This window comes from Rhincodon typus, chromosome 12, assembly GCF_021869965.1.
Source record: "Rhincodon typus isolate 14 chromosome 12, sRhiTyp1.1, whole genome shotgun sequence".
NCBI lineage: Eukaryota > Metazoa > Chordata > Chondrichthyes > Orectolobiformes > Rhincodontidae > Rhincodon > Rhincodon typus.
Window position 1 is genome coordinate 22171579 of NC_063343.1, and position 23290 is coordinate 22194868.

The window sequence follows — 23290 nt, forward strand, 5'->3', positions numbered from 1 at the left end:
AAACAACTGCACCTCCCAGTCGCGAACCATTTCAACTCCCCCTCCCATTCCTCAGACGACATGTCCATCCTGGGCCTCCTGCAGTGCCACAACGATGCCACCCGAAGGTTGCAGGAACAGCAACTCATATTCCGCTTGGGAACCCTGCAGCCCAATGGTATCAATGTGGATTTCACAAGTTTCAAAATCTCCCCTCCCCCCACCGCATCCCAAAACCAGTCCAGCTCGTCCCTGCCTCCCTAACCTGTTCTTCCTCCCACCTATCCCCTCCTCCCACCTCAAGCCGCACCTCCATCTCCTACCGACCAACCTCATCCCACCCCCTTGACCTGTCCGTCCTCCCTGGACTGACCTATCCCCTTCCTAACTCCCTACCTACACTCACCTTTCCTGGCCCCATCCCCGCCTCTTCGACCTGTTTGTTTCCTCTCCACCTATCCTCTCCTCTATCCCTCTTCTATCCGCCTCCCACTCTCTCCCTATTTATTTCAAAACCCCCTTCCCCTCCCCCTTTTCTGATGAAGGGTCTAGGCCCGAAACGTCAGCCTCTCTGCTCCTATGATGCTGCTTGGCCTGCTGTGTTCATCCAGCCCTGCACCTTGTTGTCTCGGATTCTCCAGCATCTGCAGTTCCTACTATCTCTATATAGACTGTGTGCTCTGTTTTCACCTCGCAAATCTGTGTTGTGCATTGTGTTTCTGTTGTTCCCTTTGTGGTGAATCGGCTTCCTGATAGTTTAGAGTAGGTGTGAATGAAGTTTAATTAAGTGGAATGTCCAGTATTTCTGCGAATGAATATTAATTGAAGTTGAATGCCTTGGTATCTCTGAAGCATCCAAGGTATCTGAAGTTGATGACTTAAGTCTGGTTCATTGTTCCTTTAGGGCGAAAGCGCGAACAGGATTTCTAACTGAACTGTGGTTCCAGACAGTTGTCCCCGGGATTGTGTATCCCAGAGTATAGCCGAGCTGCCTTTTCTTTTGTTTCAATAGTTCTGTTAAAAATCCAGGGTTTTGGTCCAGTATTCTAAATGACAGGGATTTTTGCTCACTCCTACACTGAGATTTTTGCCACATGATTCATGTCAAGCTCATGAAGAGTTTGCAGTGATTGGAATTATTAGGAGCTCTGTGATCCATTTCTGGTCAGAACCAGAATTGGTCTGAAATATAGCTTTGACAATGAATAAATTTAGTGCTCAAATTGTGTGTCATGGAGTAAAGACACAGAACAAGAAGACTAAACTTTGATTTCTGTTTCTTGACCTGTCCACAAAATCTCAAAGCTGATATTCTAGTGCAATCCTTTGGAGATACTGCACTATGAGCAGTGATTTTCTTTGGGATGAACAGTTAAACCAAGGTCTTGTCTGCCCACTCAGGTGAATGTAAAAGATTCCATGATACTGTTTTAAAGAATAGCAGAGGAGTTACTCCCAGTCTCTTGCCCAATGTTAATACCTCATACATCACCACCAAAATGAATTATCTGGCCTTTATTTCCTGAATAATTATGGGAGATTGCTATGCGCAATCAGCTGCATGTTTCCTGTATTACAACAGTGACCGCATTTTGAAATTGGCTTTAAAGTGCATTGTGAAATCTGATGGATTCTTAAAGCACTGTATGAACGTAATCCTGTTTCCTGTACCAAATTAGTGGACCGAAGAATAATTGCACTCCATCTAACTACCACCAATCCCACCCCCACCCCCCACCCCGTCTACCCCGACACCTTCCTAAAAATAGGCAAGTCGGGATCAGGTGAGCTGTTAAAAAGTTAAAAACGGTTGTTGACCATCACAGCATGTATTTTGAGTCAGGGAATTTCCTGCTTACTGCTCTGTCTCAGGAAGAAATGCCTGATTGGCAGAATTTACACACCGGGGGGCATAGGTATTGAATGAAGTCAGGCTTGCCATTCCGGGCACAAATCAGAGGCACCCACAGGGACTGCATAGAGGTGATATTGATTGCTTAGAAGGTCTAGCTTTGTGGTCTTATAGTAATTGGAATCAGGGCCGGGTGGATCCATTGACTATGAGATCCTTGATAGGGATTATTAACCTGGGCCAATGAGGGAGGCCTGGCTGATAGATATAAACAGGAGGTTCAAAACGTCTCCTCAGTCTAGTGACTGACTTTGGGTTGGTTGGTCAGAGCAGATGTACTGCGTACGTGTAAATCAAGGGTGACTTGGTGACTGGATACCCAGCAGTTATTCCAGTTCTAGAAAATTGTCCCAGCTGTTTTCTTTCCTTCTCTGCTACACCTGCTCAGCTTCCCCATACCCCTAACTCACCATACCTGATCAATGCTGACTCATGCCAGCTCACACCCCCACCCACCTCTAATGATTCTTGATGCTCTTCATGCCAACTTGTAACACTGTGATGCTCTTTCATCCTGTATAAATTCTTACAATAGGTAGAGACTGAGCCCTTACTTACTTTCTCTCAGTGACCACGGGAGCCCGGCATCTGCAGCTGCTACATCGGCAGAGGTAATGTCGGAGATATAGGCCCAGCAGTGAAAGATACTGCCTGAGGATCAGCGACTTCATTGTCTGTTTTGATTTGATTTATTATTATCACATGTATCTAGGTACAATGAGAAGTTTTGTTTTGCGTGCACTAAGGGCTGACCATATCATACAAAGTGCATTAAGGTAATAGAACAGAGTGAGGATTACAATGTTACAGCTGTAGAGAAGGTGCACAAAGAGCAAGGTCAACACTAAGTTTAAAATTTGAGAGGTCCGGTGTAGGCGGCGATGAAGCGGTAGCAGAAAGGCATCATTGTGTCATCAAAGAGGTGGGCTGTGTTAAGAGATGCATCCCCGGGTGGTGGAGGTGAATCAGTCCAGCAAAGAAAGATGGCACCTGAGGATTGGCAACTTCAAAGTTAGTTATGTCGAGTATAGACAGCGGTGAGGAGGTAGTAGTTGTGAGCCAGCTCAGAACTCAAACATAGATGAATTTCTCTTTAAGTTCTATCTTTTCATTTTCCTCTTATTCTTAAAACTATCAAAATTGAACCATATTGTGGTGAAAAATGTAAGCTTTTCACTGTATTTTATTGTATTTTGCACTGTAAAATACACGAGAATAAATCGTTCATCCATTCATACTGTAGCAATGATTCCTACAGTAACCATGGCATGCTTAGAAGTCCTTAAAACACAATTATGCATAACTTTCTTTAAAAATGTTGCTGTAACAATGCCATTGAATACCAAACAACCAGACCTCTAAAGTATCAATGATAGAAACTATAAGCACTTGACATCTTTTAATCTTGTGTAAATAACATTTGAGAAAATACATACATCAAAGAAACAAGCGTTTGAGCTATCAATCAATCAATGTGTACACTCCTGCTTACATGTTTCAACAAAGCAATGGAAGTTCACACTTTCAGCCAAGCACACACAATGAGGCTTGGCTCGAAACTCCCCAAGCTTATGCAATTTTCAGGTAGGGCACCTAAAATGGGTTTCACAAGTCCTGATCTTGTGCAGGTTAGCAAATGATGGTTTGTAACCTCAACATGACTAACTGAAATATAGGTCTACACAGGGCAGGGGCTTCTGCCCTAGAATGCTGACAGAAATGCAGCCTTCGGTGCCAGGCTATGTGGTTGACAGCACTGGTATTGGACAGAAGCTTTGGGATCTTCAGCTACTTTCTAAAAGATCAGCTTTCAAATCCTTTCTCCTCTTCACTGACATAATAGATTGGGTTCAAGACTTAAACTATTCAGTTCCTTTGGATCCCTTGGGAATTCTTAGATGGACAAAAATCGAGAGGCTAATAACAGCACCCCAAAGATATTGCTTCTGCTCCAAGAAGCTTATCTGCAAAACTCTGATTTCTTCTGCATCTTGAAACTCAGTGGTTACATTAGCCTTGACACCATTACTATAGATAAAAATATCTAAAGATAGAACATAGAATATAAACCATAAAACTGTACATCACAGGAACAGGCCCTTTGACCCATTATGTTGTGCTGAACATGATACCAAATTAAACTAATCCCTTCTGCCTGCTCTTGGTTCATATCCCTCCAATACCTGCATATTCATGTGCTTATATTAAAGCCTCTTAAACGCCCCTATTGTGCCTACCTCCACCACTACCTCTGGCAGCACAATCCACATTCCTACCACTCTTTGTGTAAAAAACTTGACCCTCACATTTCCTTTGAATTCCCTCACCCAACCTTAAATGCATACCCTCTAGTTTTCGCCTTTTAAACTCTAGGAGAAGATTCTGACCATCAACCTTATCTATGCATCTCAAATTCATGTAGATGTAGATCACCTTCCTAACAAATTCAATCAAGTTAGCAAGACATGACCTGCCATACACAAAGCATGCTGACCATCCCTAATTAGGCCATGCTTTTCTAAATGCATTTAAACCCTGTCCCTAAGAGTCCTCTCCAGTAGCTTCCCAACCATCGATGTGAGACTCACCGGGGCTCTATAGTTTTCTAGATTGTTCCTATTTCCCTTCTTGATCAGAAGAACAATGTTAACTACTCGCCAGTCCTCCAGGACCTCTCCAGTGGCTAATAAGGATACAAAGATCTTGGTCAAGGCCCCAATAGTCTCCTCTCTTGTCTCTCTCAATAACCTGGGGTAGATCTTATCAGGGCCTGGAGACTTATCTATGTTAGTGCCCTTCAAGAGACCCAACACCACTTCTTTCTTGATCTCAAAATGCCCTAGCATATTAGCATGCTCATTATCCTTCATATCCTTCTCCTGGGTGAATACTGACACAAAGTACTCATTTAGGATTTAATCCATATCCTCTGCCTCCAAACACAAGTTCCCTCCTTTATCCTTGAGTAGCCTTACTTTCTCCCTAGTTATCCTCTTGTTTTTAATAAATGTATAGAATGCCTTGGGATTCTCTTTAATCTACTTGCCAAGGTCATTTCATGGCCCCTGCTTGCTCTCCTAATTCCCTGCTTGAGTTCTTTCCTGCTTTCTTTATGTTCCTCATGGGCCCGGTCTGAGTTTAGCTTCCTAAGCCTTACAAATGCTTCTTTTTTCCCATTTGACTAAATTCACAACCTCCCTCATTATCCAAGGGTCCCTTACCTTGCCATCCTTGTCCTTACTCCTTATTAGAACATGCCCATCCTGTACAGGTCTTCAAACAATTCCTACATATCAAATGTGGACTTGCTTGATAACAGCTCCTCTCAATTAACACTCCCTAGCTCCTGCCTAATACTGACATAATTTGCCCTCCCCCAATTTAGTACCTTGCCACAAGATCCTGACTTATCCTTATACATAGCTATCTTAAAACTTAAGGAGTTGTGATCACTGTTTCCAAAATGCTCTCCCACTGAGAGGTCAGTCACCTGGCCAGGCTAATTAGCCAGTATGAGGTCCAATTTTGCCCCTCCTCCAATTGGATTATCCACATACTGTTTCAAGAAACCCTCCTGGATGCACTTAACAAATTCTGCCCTGTCCAAGCCTCTTGCTCTAAGGGAGTCCCAGTCAATACTGGGGAAGTGAAAGTCACTCACTATGACAATTCTGTTGTCATTTGCATCTTTCCATAATCTGCCTACATATTTGTTCCTCAATGTCTCGGTGGGGGGGGGGGGGGGGGCGGCGAGGGGCAATAGTATAATCCTGTCACAGCGTTTGCACACATTTTATTTTTGAACTCTAGCCATATTGCCTCAGTGGATGAGTCTTCCAGTATGCCATCTCCGAATGCAGATGTGACATTCTCCCTGATTAGAAATGCAACTCCTCCACTTCTTTTATCTTTCCCCCTATCTCATCTAAAACTACAAAACCCTGGAACATTGAACAGCCAGTCCTGCCCCATTTTCAACCAAGTTTCTGTATTGGTCACAACATCATAGTTCCATGAATTAATCCAACCTCTAAGTTCATCTGCGTTACCTTTAATACTCCTCACATTGAAATAATCACACTTCAGCCCATTAATACCATTGTGTTCACTTACCTGTTTCTGCCTGTCCTTTTTTTTCTAATTTACTGGTCCTAACATGTACCTTCCCCTTAATCTCTCCGCTTGCTGACTTGCTGCTCTGGTTCACAGCCCCCTGCCATACTTGTTTAAACCCTCCCGAATAACACTGGTGAACCTCCCAGTGAGGATATTGGTTCTCTTTCAGTTTAGGTGCAACCTGTCTCTCTTGTACAAGTCACCCCTGGCCCAGAAGAGGCCCCAGTGATCCAAGAACCTGAAAACCTGCCCTCTGCACCAGCTCCTTAGCCACGCATTCATCTCTCCTATCTTTCTATTCCTTGCCTCATTTAGCACATGGTACTGGTAGTAACCCAGAAATTATTACCCTCGAAGTCCTGCTTTTCAGCTTGTTTCCTAACTCACTGTATTCAATCCACAGGACCACATCCCTTTTTCTACCTATGTTGTTGGTACTAATGTGCACAATGACCTCTGGTTACTCACCCTCCTCCTTAAGAATTTCATACAACCGCTCAGAAACATCGTGACCCTGGCACCAGGGAGACAACACACCATCCTGGAGTCTCGAACGCGGCCACAGAAACACCTGCCTGTGCGCCAAACTAGCGAAAATCCTACCGCTATTGCTTGCTTCGATCTTATCAATAAGAAAAAATAGCTGGTAAGGACTATAATAATGCTGTCTTATAATTAATAGACAAAATTAAAATATAACGGACAACATCCCTACAACAAGAATAACTTGTACGATCGTAAGAAATATGAGCAGAAATACGACATTGACCTAATGACACTGCTCTGCAATTGAATAAAATTGAGGTTGAATGAATTGTGGCCTTAACTCCACTTTCCTATGTGTCCCCCATAACGTTTACTCCCTTTGTCAATTAACAAAAGCACTGAAGCTCAGTTTTGAATGTATATCAATGATACAGCCTGGGCTGATCACGGGGAGGAGAATTCCAAAGACTAAAGACTTTCTCAGGGAAGAAAAATCCTCTGTAATTCTGTCTTAATTAGGAGGCACCTCATTTTTAATCATTGTCCCTAATTCTTGATTCAGCCACGAGAAGAAACATCGTATGGAGCTGTTAGGTGATATGCCCAAAATTTTTGTCAAGGAGATACTTTTTTAAAAATGTCTAAAATGAGAAATCCAAGATGGAAAGTCAGAGACCTGTAAAGAGGGTATTCCTGAGCTTGGGATGTGGGGAACTGATAGCACCATCATCAGTAGTGGAGTAATTATAATTGGGAATAGAATCAGAAATGCATGTTTATCTCAGAGGCTTGTGGTACTAAGGGAGATGATAGAGATGGTAAGGGGTGTGGCCTTGAGAATTTTACCATCAGATTTATTTCCAGTAATGAACAAATGAATGAAGCTGTGACAAGGATATTTTATAGTTTTGTAGCCTTAATTATCCTTTATCACAATGAAAACTGGATCAGGTAGAGGTCCTTAAATCTTGTCTTACAAATAGTGGTTTTCTGCTTAATGCCAAAGGAATCACCTTTGTCCTATCTGTTTCCTTCAGTTGTGTCAAGAGGGCTTCTCAAGTTGAACATGACAATTGAGAAATACATCTCAAAAATGATCTGAACAAAGAAAATACGGCTGGCAGTGAAGAAATACAGATAATGTTATGATCCAGCTTATGGCAATACTAGACAATTCAGATCCATGAGTGAAACCTGGCTTGATGGATCATATGTTTTTGTCATACAATTTTGATACTGTAATAGTTAATTATAAACATCACTAGCCAGGCCAAAAGTCAACCACATTGCTGTGGGTCTAGAGCCACATGTAGGCCAGACTAGGTAAGGATGGCAGTCTCCTTCCCTCAAGGACATTCGTAAACCAGATATGTTTTTTCCCCGACAATCAATATAGTTTCATGGTCATCATTGGACTCTTAATTCTGGATTTTTGTTGAATTTAATCAAATTCCACCCTGGCAGAATTCAAACCCAGGTCCCCAGAACATTATTTAGATCTCTGGATTAATAGTTTAATGATAATACCACTAGGCCATCACCTCCCTATGGTGAGGTGAGGTAAAGTTAGACATTGAACACATTGATATGAAGCTGTCATTGTTCTTTTAAAAGAAAAACAGCTCAAGTTTATCACCCAAAAAAAGCTGTTTAACTCTTTAATTTCTTACTTAACAGACTCCTTCCAGATTTTATGGCCTACAGATTTCTTTCCAGCTTTTAGGGACAGGATTCATTTTTGGTTTTTACAGCCAGGAGAATTCTATAAACATTCACAGCCTGAAGACTCTATAGCCTAACAAATTGCCCTTCTGCTCAGATGAAGCTGTTCTTATGAAAACAAATTCTTTTGAATTAAATTCAAATTATTTATAGCTCCTGATCATTTGTTGTTATGTATTGCATAAAACTTTGCATTTTAAACACTTCAATGATTATCTTTTTTGTTAGTGTGCATATGTCAGATTTTCCATTTCCTATGGAATGCTAAAAAGCAGAATTTAATCAATTTCTGAAATTTGTCCATTAAAACAGCTTTTGCTTTTCAATTATGGCTTCTTTTAAGCTGAATGCATTTTTGCTGAGGTACCAGCGATAGTTCTTAAGATCAAATTATACAAATCTACACTTACAGTTTCTCACGTGTTGTATTGTCTTTGGATATTAATTTCATACCATTGTTTAACATGTTTTAATAAAATTCCTGTGTGTGATATACTAACAAAGACATTAGTCTGGCTAATCAAGAGTAAACTGAGGTAATATCATGTGCACAGGAATTCAATGTGACTTTGATAATCTATGTGCTAAAAGATGCTGAATTTCTAAACTATATTGATCCAAATGCAATACACAAGATTCAATGATGGTATAACTGATGATATATCTCTGACATTAATAAAAGGGATGAAACAGAATGGGCTTGTGAAGAGAGATGTCCTACACACTGCAGTAGAGAGCTGTATTTGATAACCTATTATGTATAAATGTAAATGAAGGAATATTGCAGCTGATAAGGAGTTGAACAGTTATACTTAGAGATAAGGAGCAAGCAGCTTCAGGGACAGTGTATGTGCAGACGCCTACAGTCTGAGATACTCCAGACCAATATCTCAATGGGCAGGAAGCAGTAACAGCTTAAAGCGCAAAATAAAGCACTGAGGTCTTGAACAAAGTTCAGGATCTTCACCTGTTTGATACAGGGAAATAAGAGTTGGTGATCTTGATTGTTTTTTGTTCAAATTCGAACAAGATGTGAAAGCACAGTACTGATATTGATGAGGCCTGCAGCTGCCAGCCCCACTGACAAACCCAAAAATAGAAGAAATGGGAAATTTTCAGTAGCAAAATCTCTCCACAAAACTCTCAATTCCCATTTTAAATGATGATATTATAACCTATGATGTTATAAATATTAATGTTATAATGTAAATGTTGCATTACTTTGAAGTATATTTTAATTGCCCATGGGTGGATGGGTAATTTTATCGCAACTACCCAATTCAATGAAATCAATGGAAATTAAACTTGGGAGGTTTCAACAGTGGGCAGGAATTTGAAAATCTATCCTTCTGTTTCTTACTGACTTAAAGAAAATATTACGCTTTCTGCTGTCTCAAGTGCACTCATATGTAAAGCTGTGAAAAAGCTGTTAAAGCTTCCCAGTTGTATCTCTATGAAATTTTCACTGTCTTTCTCTGACAAAACATGTGGGATGCAATTACTATATTTTCATGTTTATGCAGTAGATTTACCCAGAGGTGAGTCTGATTAAGTCCAGCACCAATTCGTCACAAGTAATTTCATTGTGAAATGGTGATCAGATTTCATTCAATCCCTTCAGCGGGACTATATAATTTATGTGGACGTGCACGATGCTGTGTGAATATGTTAGTTGCTAGCACTTGAGTTCAAATACAGTCTAGACTGCTGGAGTGCAAAGATCGTTTTATGTTTCCATTTAATTTTAAGCTGGTTTTGGAGCTATGTTCATAGATTACTATCCCTGTTTTAAATTCAGAGTGTGGAACTATTTCTCTAGGTGTGAGTTGGCTCCTCTTATGCATAATTATGGTCAATAATATACACTGAGGACATTTATTCTTGCTTGCATCATTAAAATTAGTTCCCTTATCTCGATAGTAAAACATCAACATCTCTGTCCCACCCATCATTTTTAAAGATCTCTGTAGTCATTGTTACTCTGAAAATCTGTCCTTATTCTATCATACTAACTGCAAAGCTTTCACGGATTTTTATGCTACTCAAGAGGTAATTTAGCTTTTGTTCATAAACTGAAAGGGCAATATTAAATCAGGAGACTAGTAAATATACCTTGCCCAAGTTTTTCTTCTCCAGATTAAAGTTCTCGACCACTGATACAACTATCCATAAGGGCCTGGTGGTTTCTAGAGGTACTACAGACAAAGAGTATCCTATATGATAGTAGTTTATTATGTGCTATACAACTCACCAATACATTGAAGAACTGTCAAAAAATGAGGCTCCTGATGAGCCAAGCAACTCCAATACTTGCAGACAACCAGTTATCCAATAGTAAGTGATCGTACAGACAAATCCCTATTTTACTGCATTAGTAGTCACATACTACATCTCTCCAATTCATTATACCCTTAAATGAATTGTATTTGTGATCAAAAGTGATATCATGTTAACTAAATTGGAGGATTACTATTTAGTTCCAGAACATTCCCTCTATACTAAGGTTTCAGAAAGCATTATAATTTCCATAAGAATAGAAGTAAAATTTCATGATCAGTGTAGCTTAGTATTAAAGCATATGACATATTTATTCACCGAACAAGTGAGTATGAAACCCATGCTCCAATATGTTCACGAAATTTGCAGAAATTACGACATCATAACATAATGTAGGAATTTCAACATAATTCTGTGATGATCTAATGTAGTTTAAGATTTTCTAAAACCTAGTGGTGAAGAACATATGTGTTTATGTCCTTTCATTCTTCAGCTGTACAGTGTTTGATTTTTTGTGGGCATCTGGGTTTCCTGACATACTAGTGGGTCTTATTTGTGGTTCAGTTGGTTTTTAAGTTTGACATCTGTGTTTCCTGGTGATCTAGGGCGATTAACCATATGTGTTGATAGCCTCTGTGGGACAGAATTAGTCTGATATTAAAATGCCCAAAGCTCCCTGATACTCCATAAGTTCAGTAATTGTGATTTTTATACACGCCTGGAATAAGGAAGAGAGAAGAAAGGAAAAGTTCTTTTCTGGTTAACTGAGTTGAAAAGCCCTCATATTTACATGAGCTATAGTGGGACTTTTACTCAGTAAGTTTAAGGATGAGGCAATATGGTATGTCTCAAGGTGTCACTGGAATATTAGCACATTCTCTGGTAAATCGGTTCATTTAGTAAACACTGTGGAACTCAGTGATTTTAACATAATTGAGTATGAATGGTAACACACCCACTTAATGTTTAAGCTCTGATCTCATGTAAACAGGCCAGACTCCATCTTGCTTCCTGCATATGCGGGAGAGCTTGTTTACTCTATGAAATATCATTGCCACAAACACCAGCTAAAGTAACGATTGTTTTCAGAAAAGAGTAGGTGGCTAAAATGTTTTACAAATAATACCCAAAGAAGCCACCTTCTGGACAGACATTTCTATCATTTAAAACTTTTTTAAAAAATTAACGTGTTGTTTGTGCTCTTTGACTAAAAGTAGATTATGGTGTTCAATCACTCTAATTTTAGTGTATGCCAAAAATTTTGATGTTTGGCAAAATGAAGTTTATGTTTTCACTACATGTTGGACAGAACTTAACTAAGTTTGAATAGTATATTATTATTTTATACATAAATACAGACTAGACAGGTGTTCCATTTAATTATGATTTCGGCTTTATTCAGACAGTTATAATTAAATTTAGTACTGCATATTCAAAAGCAACAATTGGCACATTGTCTTGGAAGCTACTGTATAGCAGTAACATCTTAACACATTCTGGCACTTCCCTATTAACAGTGATTGTATTGTGAGTAAGTGTCTACCTTTTAATTAAACTAATTGAAGTATATTTAAATATATTATCATTACTTATGTGAGGAATATAATTATAAAGTTTCATAAATGCAAAACATCTGATTTTTGTTACAGAGAACAAGCAGCTTTGTTTTTGAGTAGATTTATAGTGTAGAAATAGTTCAATTTCATAATTTTTATTATGTTCTTTGATTTGGCAGAAATTTGGCAAATTTACAAAAGATAGGAAATGGACTTTAAACTAATTGAAGAGAGATTGATATTTTCCCCTATTATTTCTTCTACATCCCCACACGTACACACTTACATAGACATACTCTGCAAAAAATATACACATTGGCACAAGCATGGAGTGCAAACACGCTTGTGATATTTGAAAGGTGAGGCAGACACACCAGGCCTCAATTCAGAAAGTAGCTGATTTTATGTTGTGAGACTATTTATTTGTTTACCTTTGATGAATCTGAATATTCTTTTGGAATAATTACACACAATTCCACTTGATAACCTAACAACATGGCACAAGCATATTATATCAAACATCAATCAGATCAGATTTAGAGTTAAGTCTTCCCATTTTTGTAAAATGTAATAATTCTCAACTGTACTAACCACATATAACAGCAATGAGCCATGACATATGCTCTAAATCAAAACTTTTTTAAAAATTGAACATAACTCCCTTGTTACAAAAGTGCTACGGACTACTGATTTTTCAATGACTATCACTCGATTGTTATACCTGAGACTTTTCATGGACTACAATGGCTTTAAGAAAAGGGGCAAATATTGTCCTAAAATGGATGCTGTAATCACCAGAACACAGGCTGAGGGATGGCCAGGAGAACCATATGAAACAAATAAAACTGTTCACGTTGAAATTATCATTTGATCCAAAGGTATTGAAACCAGTTAGCTGAGCCAGCATCAAGAAATTTGGATCTCAAGCATCAAGAAATTTGGATCTCTTGTTTTAATTTACACTTTTGTTTTATTCATTAATGGGACATGGGAATTGCTGGCTAAGCCAGCATTCCTTCCCATCCCAAAATACCTGGAGAAGGTGGAAGCTGCCTTCTTGAACTGCTGCAGTTATCGCTGTGTAGAGATACACGCAGCATTGTTCGGTGAGGAGTTGCAGGATATTAAGCCAGTGACAATTAAGGCAAGTGGAAGTATTCCATGGCACTCATAACTTGGGCCTTGTAGACAGTGAACAGGCATTGGGGAGATAGAACTAGAGATACTCACCACCAAATTCTCAGCCTCTGATCTGTTCTTGTAGCCACAGTACTTTTATAAATGGTTCTGTTTAGTTTCTGGTCAATGGTAACTCACTAGATGTTGAAAATAGGGAATTCTGTGATGTCAATGCCACTGAATGTCAAGGGGAAATGGTTAGATTCTCTTTTCATAGAATCATAGAATCCCTACAGTGTGGAAGCAGGCCATTCAGCCCATCAAGTCCACACAGTCCCTTTGAAGAACATCCCACTTAAATCCACCTCCCCTACCTTATCCCTGAAACCCTGCATTTCCCATGGCCAATCCGCCTAACTTGCACATCTGTGACTGAGGGAGGAAACAGAAGCACTGGGAGGAAACCCACACAGACACAGGGAGAATGTGCAAACTCCACTCAGACAGTCGCCCAAGGCTGGAATCAAACCCAGGTCCCTGCCACTGTGAGCCAGCAGTGCTAATCATGAGCCACCATGCTGCCCTAGCCACTGTGCCACCCTTCTTGTTGACTTTGGTCATTGTCCAGCATTTGTGTGGCATGAATGTTACTTGTCACTTGTCAGCCCAAAGCTGAATATTGTCAAGGTCTTGCTGCACATGGATATGGACTGCTTCAGTATCTGACTGATTTTGAACATCATGCAGTCATCAGCAAACATCCCCAACTTATGAAGGAAAGAAGGTCATTGATGAAGCAGCTGAAGATTGTTGGGTCAAGGACACCAGCCTGAGGCACTCCGAGGGTAATGTCCCAGGACTAAAATGAGTGACCTCCAAAAACCAAAACTATCTTCCTTTGTGCAATGCATAACTCCAGCCAGTGGAGAGTTTTCTACTGATTTGCATTGTTGTGATAGTGGTCTGTAGTGCCATTGTCAATCAAACATAGCCAAAGACTATCACAGCCCCCTCACCACTGGTGTTCAGCGATTTCATCCATATGTGCACCATTTGTGATGGCATCAGGAGCTGCATGGCCATGGAAAAACTCAAACTGCGCAGGCTATTGTTGAGCAAGTGCCACTTGATAGCACTGTCAGTGACATCTTCCATAACTTTACTGATGATCGAGAGCAGACTGATGGGCAGTAATTGGCCAGTTTGGATTTCTCCTGCTTTTTGAGCACAGGACACACCTAGACAATTTTCTACATTGTAACTTCCCAAAAATGAATTATGCAAGTCTGTTTGTAATGTGTAATGCAAGCCCATCTTATCATTTTACGACCGCATATAAATGTTTCACTCAGTCTAGATTCCAGGGAGACTTGGCCAGACAGCTACTTCCCTGCAAAGTCATGACGGTAGAAGCAGACAAGCGTGGCAAGCACTTAAGTTGGACTTCAATGTTTGTGCCAGGAATGCAGGCTGTAGAATATGAATCATTTGTGCCTCTATTTCTCTTTGCATCTTGTTAGCCTGCTCCCTAAATTAGCCTCACATCTTTCCCATGCATGGTACATTGGATGATGGAGCAAACTTAATTGGTTGAATGGCCTACTTCTGCTCCCATGTCTTATGATCTTATTTTTCTGTGATGCCAGCTATAGCTTATTGGTGTTCTGCTTGCCTTTAAGTTACAAGATTATAAGTTCCCCTTCCATTTTAAAGACTTAAGTATAAAATCCAAAAGGAACATTATATTGACCAGAAATACTATCTTTTAAATGAATATATTGCTAAAATAATCCCATGATACTCATGCTACCTTCCGCTATTTGTCACCTCTACCAGCATGCAGTACTTGGTAAGGGTTCTTTAAGAGAATTCACTACCATCAATCCTCTTTTGTTTTGATTTGTGTGGGGCCTATCTAATGATTAACGATAGAGAATACAGTACCGTACTGTATCTCCAAAATAGGCATTAGTCTTGAATTGCAAGAAGGTTTATTGCATGATAGCAATAATTACAAATATCTTTGGTCAGGCATAATTATTGGAGTTTAAGAAATGCCCGCTCCTTCTGGAACAACATTTTGTCCTCACGCACAGACTGCATATGACATCAGTAAAATGGGTGGAGACAATGTAACATGAACATTAACCCCTTCAGAAATATTATCTCATTAAATACTGCCTGCCATCTCAAACAGATGTAAACAATACCATAGCACCTCTTCAAAGTCTAGCGAGACGATTCTCTCCAGTACTTGAGTCAATATTTATCTGTCAACCAGATTTAAGGAGTTTTGTTAAATGTGAATTGGCAGCTGAATTTTCCATGTTAACACATTGATTGCTTGTCAAAGCTACTTTGTACAAGCTGTACATAACTGTGGAACATTCTGAATTCCTGAAAGCATGTTACAAATGCAAGCTTTTCTTTTTCTTATTGGCAATTGCGAAAGCAAAAAAAAATCTTAAAACCACACTTTTAAACAAAGGATTGTTAATAAGAAGTGTAATTTTAAATTTCCACTGAGCCTTGGTATAAAACCAACTAAAATACTGCCATGTTTCCATCAAGTCAATTTCTCCTGCCATGTCGGGAGCAAATTATGTTTGTGGTATATTTTGCAAGTTCTTCATAAGCAGCTTGTAAATGGAAAGAAGATGTAAAATATCAATGGCTCCATTGCAAAATCAAATTACTCTTGCAGTAAGAGTGACAAGTTCACAAAAAGATATAAAAGGGCTAACAGGAACATCAAGTTCAGTGTCTTAATTTTGAAATGAAAACATTTGCAATCAAATATCATACTATCACCCACACTATGTTTAAGAGGATATTGGAATATTAAAATTTAAGGTGTTATTTGTGGAAAGGGTGAAGGCAGGTGTCAAATGGATTTTTGTCTAGATGTAGCAAAACTGACATTTGCAGATTTAGCATTCTATCCCTGGAAAGGTACTGTTTTTATATAGAACTGTATGTGGAATGTGCCTTCCACTGGAGGTATGAAATGTGTTGGTTGATTCACAGTGGCATGTTTCAAGAATTGATTGAGAGGTTACAAAGATTCTTATATGCAGTTCTAGATGGTAGAGAAGATCCACTGGAATAGAGAAGTCCTGAACCTAAAGAGAGAACAGAGCTCATGCCATGCTTTTTCTCTTCTTTCACTTTTTCTGCAGTAAATGGTGCTACTCTGCCTGGTCTATTTACAGCCCCTCCACCCCGCCCCCATTCCTTTTGCAGACCAAAGGAGCTCCATAGTAAGATGCCCAAGACAAAATACTTGATTTCCCATGGTAACTCCAATAATGCAGAGTATCGCGGACCCCACTCCTTTTGATTTGAAGTCCTCAGAGAATTTTCAGAAAAATTGTTGATGGACCATTGGCGAAATCTGAGCCAAGTGTCACTTGGGAGTCATTGCCCCACACTGTTCGCCTCACACCTTCATTACCACCATTCTTCATTCTATCAAGAATAATCTTCCCAGTGGTGTGGACATTGTCTACAAGATGGACAGAAAACCTTTCAGCCTCAACCAGTTGAAATCCAAGAAGAAAATGACACCAACCTTGCTTGTGTTACTTCAGTATGTGGATGACAATGTCATCTCCACTCACTCAAAGAGAAACTCCAAGCCTTACTTAATGCCTTCATGGAAACATACTGAAGAATTAGTCTTAGCATCAAACTCAAGAATATTACCAACCTGTCTCAAATCAAATTCCGGTCCATCCCTACATTAAGATCAACGGAGAAATCCTCCCAAACGTGGAGAATTTTGCCTACTTGGAAAGGTACCTCTCATCTAAGGCAAGCATCAATGTGGAGATTCAATATCACATTCAATCTGTGAGTGCCGAAGGATGAGAGTCTTCTTTCACTATGTTATCCATGCTGATACCAAGATCCTTGTGTATAAGGCAATCATCCTTCCAACTGTTCCATATGGCTCCAAACCTATACTATGTATACATGCCATCTCAAGACCCTTGACAAGTACCATCAATGTTGTTTATGATGGATTTTCTACAAAAGCTAGAAGCACATGCATACTAAAATCAGCATCCTTGAAACAACTAATAGCACCAGCATCAAGGCATGATCATCTGAAACCAACTCCACTCATCTGGCCACATGCTTATGATGCCTGTGTTTCGACCACCAAAGCAAGTCGTCTTCTGCCAGCTTGAGGAAGGCACTCGAACAAGAGGATGACCAAGGACATGTTTCAAAGATTCCCTGAAGGCTCCCCTCATGAAATGCAACATAGATATCAAAGTGTGGGAGACCCTCATTCAGAAGACGCCAAATAGGAGGAAACTCCTATATGAAAGTTCAGAATTCTTTGAAAATGCCTGGTAGCAAGAGGAAGTTTGAAAAACGAACAGAGAAAGGAATGCCAATGATCTCAAGGCCACATACCACAAACATCTGCCAAATGTGTGATTATGGATGTGACTCTAAGATCAGATTGATCAGCTGTGCAAGGATTCAGAGAACCCTTGATAACAAGGTGTAGAGCTAGATGAACACAGCAGGCCAAGCAGCATCAGAGGAGCAGGAAAGCTGACATTTCGGGCCTAGACCCTTCTTCAGAAATGGGGGAGGGGAAGGGCGTTCTGAAATGAATAGGGAGAGGTGGATAGAAGATGGAAAGAGGAGAAGATAGGTGGAGAGGAGACAGACAGGTCAAAGAGGCAGGGATGGAACCAGTAAAGGTGAGTGTAGGTGGGGAGTTAGGGAGGGGATAGGTCAGTCCAGGGACGATGGACAGGTCAAGGGGGCGGGATGAGGCTAGTAGGTAGGAGATGGCATGGTGTTGAGGTGGGAGGAGGGGATAGGTGGGAGGAAGGACAGGTTAGGGAGGCGGGGACAAGCTGGGTTGGTTTTGGGATGCGGTAGGGGGAGGGGAGATTTTGAAGCTTGTGAAGTCCACATTGATACCATTGGGCTGCAGGGTTCCCAAGCGGAATATGAGGTGTTGTTCCTATAACCTTCGGGTGGCATCATTGTGGCACTGCAGGAGGCCCAGGATGGACATGTCGTCGTCTGAGGAATGGGAGGGGGTGTTGAAATGGTTCGCGACTGGGAGGTGCAGTTGTTTAGTGCAAACCAAGCGTAGGTGTTCCGCAAAGTGGTCCCCAAGCCTCCGCTTGGTTTCCCCGATGTAGAGGAGGCCACAACGGGAACAGCGGATACAGTATACCACATTAGCAGATGTGCAGGTGAACATCTGCTTGATGTGGAAAGTCTTCTTGGGGCCAGGGATGGGGGTGAGGGGGGAGGTGTAGGGGCAGGTGTAGAAGTTCCTGCGGTTGCAGGGAAAAGTGCCGGGTGTGGTGGGGCTGGAGGGGAGTGTGGAGCGGCAAGGGAATCCCGGAGAGAGTGGTCTCTCCAGAAAGCAGATAAGGGTGGGGAGGGAAAAATGTCTTTGGTGGTGGGGTCAGATTGCAGATGGCGGAAGTGCCGGAGGATGATGCGTTGGATCCGGAGGTTGGTGGGTTGGTACATGAGGACGAGGGGGATTCTGTTTTGGTTGTTATTGCGGGGAGGGGGTGTGAGCGATGAGTTGTGGGAAATGCGGGAGACACAGTCGAGGGCGTTCTCGACCACTGAGGGGGGGACTTTGCAGTCCTAGAAAAACAAGGACATCTGAGATGTTCGGGAGTGGAATGCCTCATCCTGGGAGCAGATGCAGTGGAGGCGAAGGATTTGGGAATAGGGGATGGCATTTTTGCAGGAAGGTGGGTGGGAGGAGGTGTATTCTAGGTAGCTGTGGGAGTCGGTGGGCTTGAAATGGATATCGGTTTCCAGGTGGTTGCCAGAGATGGAAACAGAGAGGTCCAAGAAGGAGAGAGAGGTATCAGAGATGGTCCAGGTGAACTTAAGGTTGGGGTGGAAGGTGTTGGTGAAGTGGATGAATTGTTCGAGCTCCTCGTGGAAGCACGAGGTGGCGCCGATACAGTCATCAATGTAACGGAGGAAGAGGTGGGGTTTAGGGCCAGTGTAGGTACGGAAGAGGGATTGTTCCATGTAACCTACAAAGAGGCAGGCATAGCTTGGGCCCATGCGGGTACCTATGGCCACCCCCTTTGTTTGTAGGAAGTGGGAGGAATTGAAAGAGAAGTTGTTGAGGGTGAGGGCGAGTTCGGCTAAACGGATGAGGGTGTCAGTGGAGGGGGACTGGTCGGGCCTGTGGGACAGGAAGAAGCTGAGGGCCTTTAGAACATCTGCATGGGGAATGCAGCTGTATAGGGACTGGATGTCCATGGTACAGATGAGGTGTTGGGGTCCAGGGAATTGGAAGTTTTGGAGGAGGTGGAAGACGTGGGTGGTGCCACGGACGTAAGTAGGGAGTTCCTGAACCAAGGCGGAGAAAATGGAGTCCAGACAGGTGGAGATAAGTTCGGTGGGGCAGGAGCAGGCGGAGACAATGGGTCGACCAGGGCAGTCAGTTTTGTGGATTTTGGGAAGGAGATCGAAGCGGGTGGTGTGGGGTTGGGGAACGATGAGGTTGGAGGCTGTGGGTGGGAGATCACCTGAGGTGATGAGGTTGTGGATGGTTTGGGAGATGATGTATTGCTGGTCGGGGGTGGGCTCATGATCAAGGGGGCGGTAGGAGGAGGTGTTGGAGAGTTGGCGTCTGGCCTTGGCGATGTAGAGGTCAGTGTGCCATACTACAACTGCGCCTCCCTTGTCCGTGGGTTTTATGGTGAGGTTGGGATTGGAGCGGAGGGAGCGGAGGGCTGCACATTCTGTGGGGGAGAGGTTGGAGTGGGTGAGAGGGGTGGAGAGGTTGAGGCAATTGATGTCACAACGGCAGTTGGAGATAAAGAGGTTGAGGGAGGGTAGGAGGCCTTGGGGTGGTGACCAGGAGGAAAGGGTCTGTTGGAGGCAGAAGAAGGGGTCAGGAGGGGGAGGGTTAGGCTCACGATTAAAGAAGTAAGCGTGGAGGTGGTGGAAAAACTGTTCAACGTCCAAGTGTGAGCGGTTTTCATCGATGTTTGGGTGGAGGGGGACAAAGGTGAGCCCTTTACTGAGGACTGACCGATCCATCGTCTCCGCCTGCTCATGCCCCACTGAACTTATTTCCACCTACCTCGACTCCATTTTCTCCCCCTTGGTCCAGGAACTCCCTACCTACGTCCGTGACACCACCCACACCCTCCACCTCCTCCAAAACTTCCAATTCCCTGGACCCCAACACCTCATCTTTACCATGGACATCCAGTCCCTATACAGCTGCATTCCCCATGCAGATGTTCTAAAGGCCCTCAGCTTCTTCCTGTCCCGCAGGCCCGACCAGTCCCCCTCCACTGACACCCTCATCCGTTTAGCCGAACTCGCCCTCACCCTCAACAACTTCTCTTTCAAATCCTCCCACTTCCTATAAGCAAAGGGGGTGGCCATGGGTACCCACATGGGCCCAAGCTATGCCTGCCTCTTTGTAGGTTATGTGGAACCATCCCTGTTCCGTAGCTACACTGGCCCTAAACCCCACCTCTTCCTGCGTTACATTGATGACTGTATTGGCGCCACCTCGTGCTCCCACGAGGAGCTCAAACAGTTCATCCACTTCACCAACACCTTCCACCCCAACCTTAAGTTCACCTGGACCATCTCTGATACCTCTCTCTCCTTCTTGGACCTCTCTGTTTCCATCTCTGTCAACCACCTAGAAACTGATAGCCATTTCAAGCCCACCGACTCCCACAGCTACCTAAAATACACCTCCTTCCACCCACCTTCCTGCAAAAATGCCATCCCCTATTCCCAATTCCTTCGCCTCTGCCGCATCTGCTCCCAGGATGAGGCATTCCACTCCCGAACATCTCAGATGTCCTCGTTTTTCAAGGACCGCAACATGTCCCCGTCAGTGGTCGAGAACGCCCTCGACTGTGTCTCCCACATTTCCTGCAACTCATCCCTCACACCCACTCCCCACAATAACAACCAAAACAGAATTCCCCTCGTCCCAACATACCACCCCACCAACCTCCAGATCCAACGCATCATCCTCCGACACTTCCGCCATCTGCAATCCGACCCTACCACCAAAGACATTTTTCCCTCCCCGCCCTTATCTGCTTTCCGGAGGGACCACTCTCTCCGTGACTCCCTTGCCGCTCCACACTCCCTTCCAGCCCCACCACACCCGGCACTTTTCCCTGCAACTGCAGGAAGTGCTACACCTGCCCCTACACCTCCCCCCTCACCCCCATCCCAGGTCCCAAGAAGACTTTCCACATCAAGCAGATGTTCACCCGCACATCTGCTGATGTGGTATCCTGTATCCGCTGTTCCCGTTGTGGCCTCCTCTACATCGGGGAAACCAAGCGGAGGCTTGGGGACCACTTTGCGGAACACCTACGTTCAGTTCGCACTAAACAACTCCCCCTCCCATTCCTCAGACGACATGTCCATCCTGGGCCTCCTGCAGTGCCACAACGATGCCACCCGGAGGTTGCAGGAACAGCACCTCATATTCTACTTGGGAACCCTGCAGCCCAATGGTATCAATGTGGACTTCACAAGCTTCAAAATCTCCCCTCCCCCTATCGCATCCCAAAACCAGCCCAGCTTGTTCCCGCCTCCCTAATCTGTCCTTCCTCCCACCTATCCCCTCCTCCCACCTCAAGCCCCATGCCATCTCCTACCTACTGGCCTCATCCCGCCCCCTTGACCTGTCCGTCGTCCCTGGACTGACCTATCCCCTCCCTAACTCCCCACCTACACTCACCTTTACTGGCTCCATCCCCGCCTCTATGACCTGTTTGTCTCCTCTCCACCTATCTTCTCCTCTATCCATCTTCTATCCGCCTCCCCCTCTCTCCCTATTTATTTCAGAACGCCCTTCCCCTCCCCCATTTCTGAAGAAGGGTCTCGGCCCGAAAAGTCAGCTTTCCTACTCCTCTGATGCTGCTTGGCCTGCTGTGTTCATCCAGCTCTACACCTTGTTATCTCAGATTCTCCTGCATCTGCAGTTCCTACTATCGCCAGAGAACCCATGACCAGTGGCATGGAATTTCCTGGGTGGGCAATCATACTCATTAGCGAGTGATTACTGATGATTGTGCAGTATTTCTTTAATGCCAAAGGAAAAATGTTGTTGAAAGTGTTTGTCTTGCGCTCATCAGAACAAAAGAAAGAATACCAAATTTCAAACAATCAAAACAATTTATACTAAAGGAGAAAAGCATGCTGATTAGTTGGTATATCAACTCTGGTTGAAACATTGCCATTAATAAAGCAGTTGGAAATGATAGGTCCCTCAAGCTCCTGAGTATATCCAAAAACGGTGCAAAGTTTGAACATTCTTAACATGTTTTTAGTTTGTAGAGAGTCTGCTATGGGAGTATATCAGTTCCAGCAAGGATAAATAGGTCACATCTTGAGATCAACTGATTATCTGAAGTTGACGGTCAATGTTGACATACTCAGGCTCAAGATTGTTCAACAAGTGCTTCTCTGTCATTGGATCACATCTCGCAATAAATGTTCAGTTTTGTCTTTTGCAAGCAAGCCCTGGTTGGATACATTTTGTATCTGTCTATTATGAACAACCAACAAACATGCTGTTGATTGGATCAATCAATTGCTGGGACAGAAAACCTACATATTAGGCATTGCGCTAGCAGTAGTTCATATATGATTATTGAATTGTGTGGTTGGCAGAAACTGTTTTTGGACTGATGACAGCTTGATAATGGGAAATGCTGCTCTCAGAGCCTCTGCATAGTAGCAGAATGAAACAGCTTGATCAAATTTTGTTCTGCATCAAATAACATACTGCATTAATGGGTGGAATAAGCTACTATGTGTTATTACTTTCTGTTTCCATCACTGAACCAAATTTGTATGCATGCTACTCGTTTTCTTGATATTCCATGGGTTTCAATGTTGTTGGCAAGTCTATAATGTGACACTTTATCAAATACCTTTAGGAAGTCCACGTACATTTCATCCACTACATTGCCCCGATGAAATACTTCTTTTACCACATCAAGCAAGTTAAATTAACTTACTTATATAGGAGATAGTAGGAACTGCAGATGCTGGAGAATCCGAGACGACAAGGTGCAGGGCTGGATGAACACAGCAGGCCAAGCAGCATCCTATG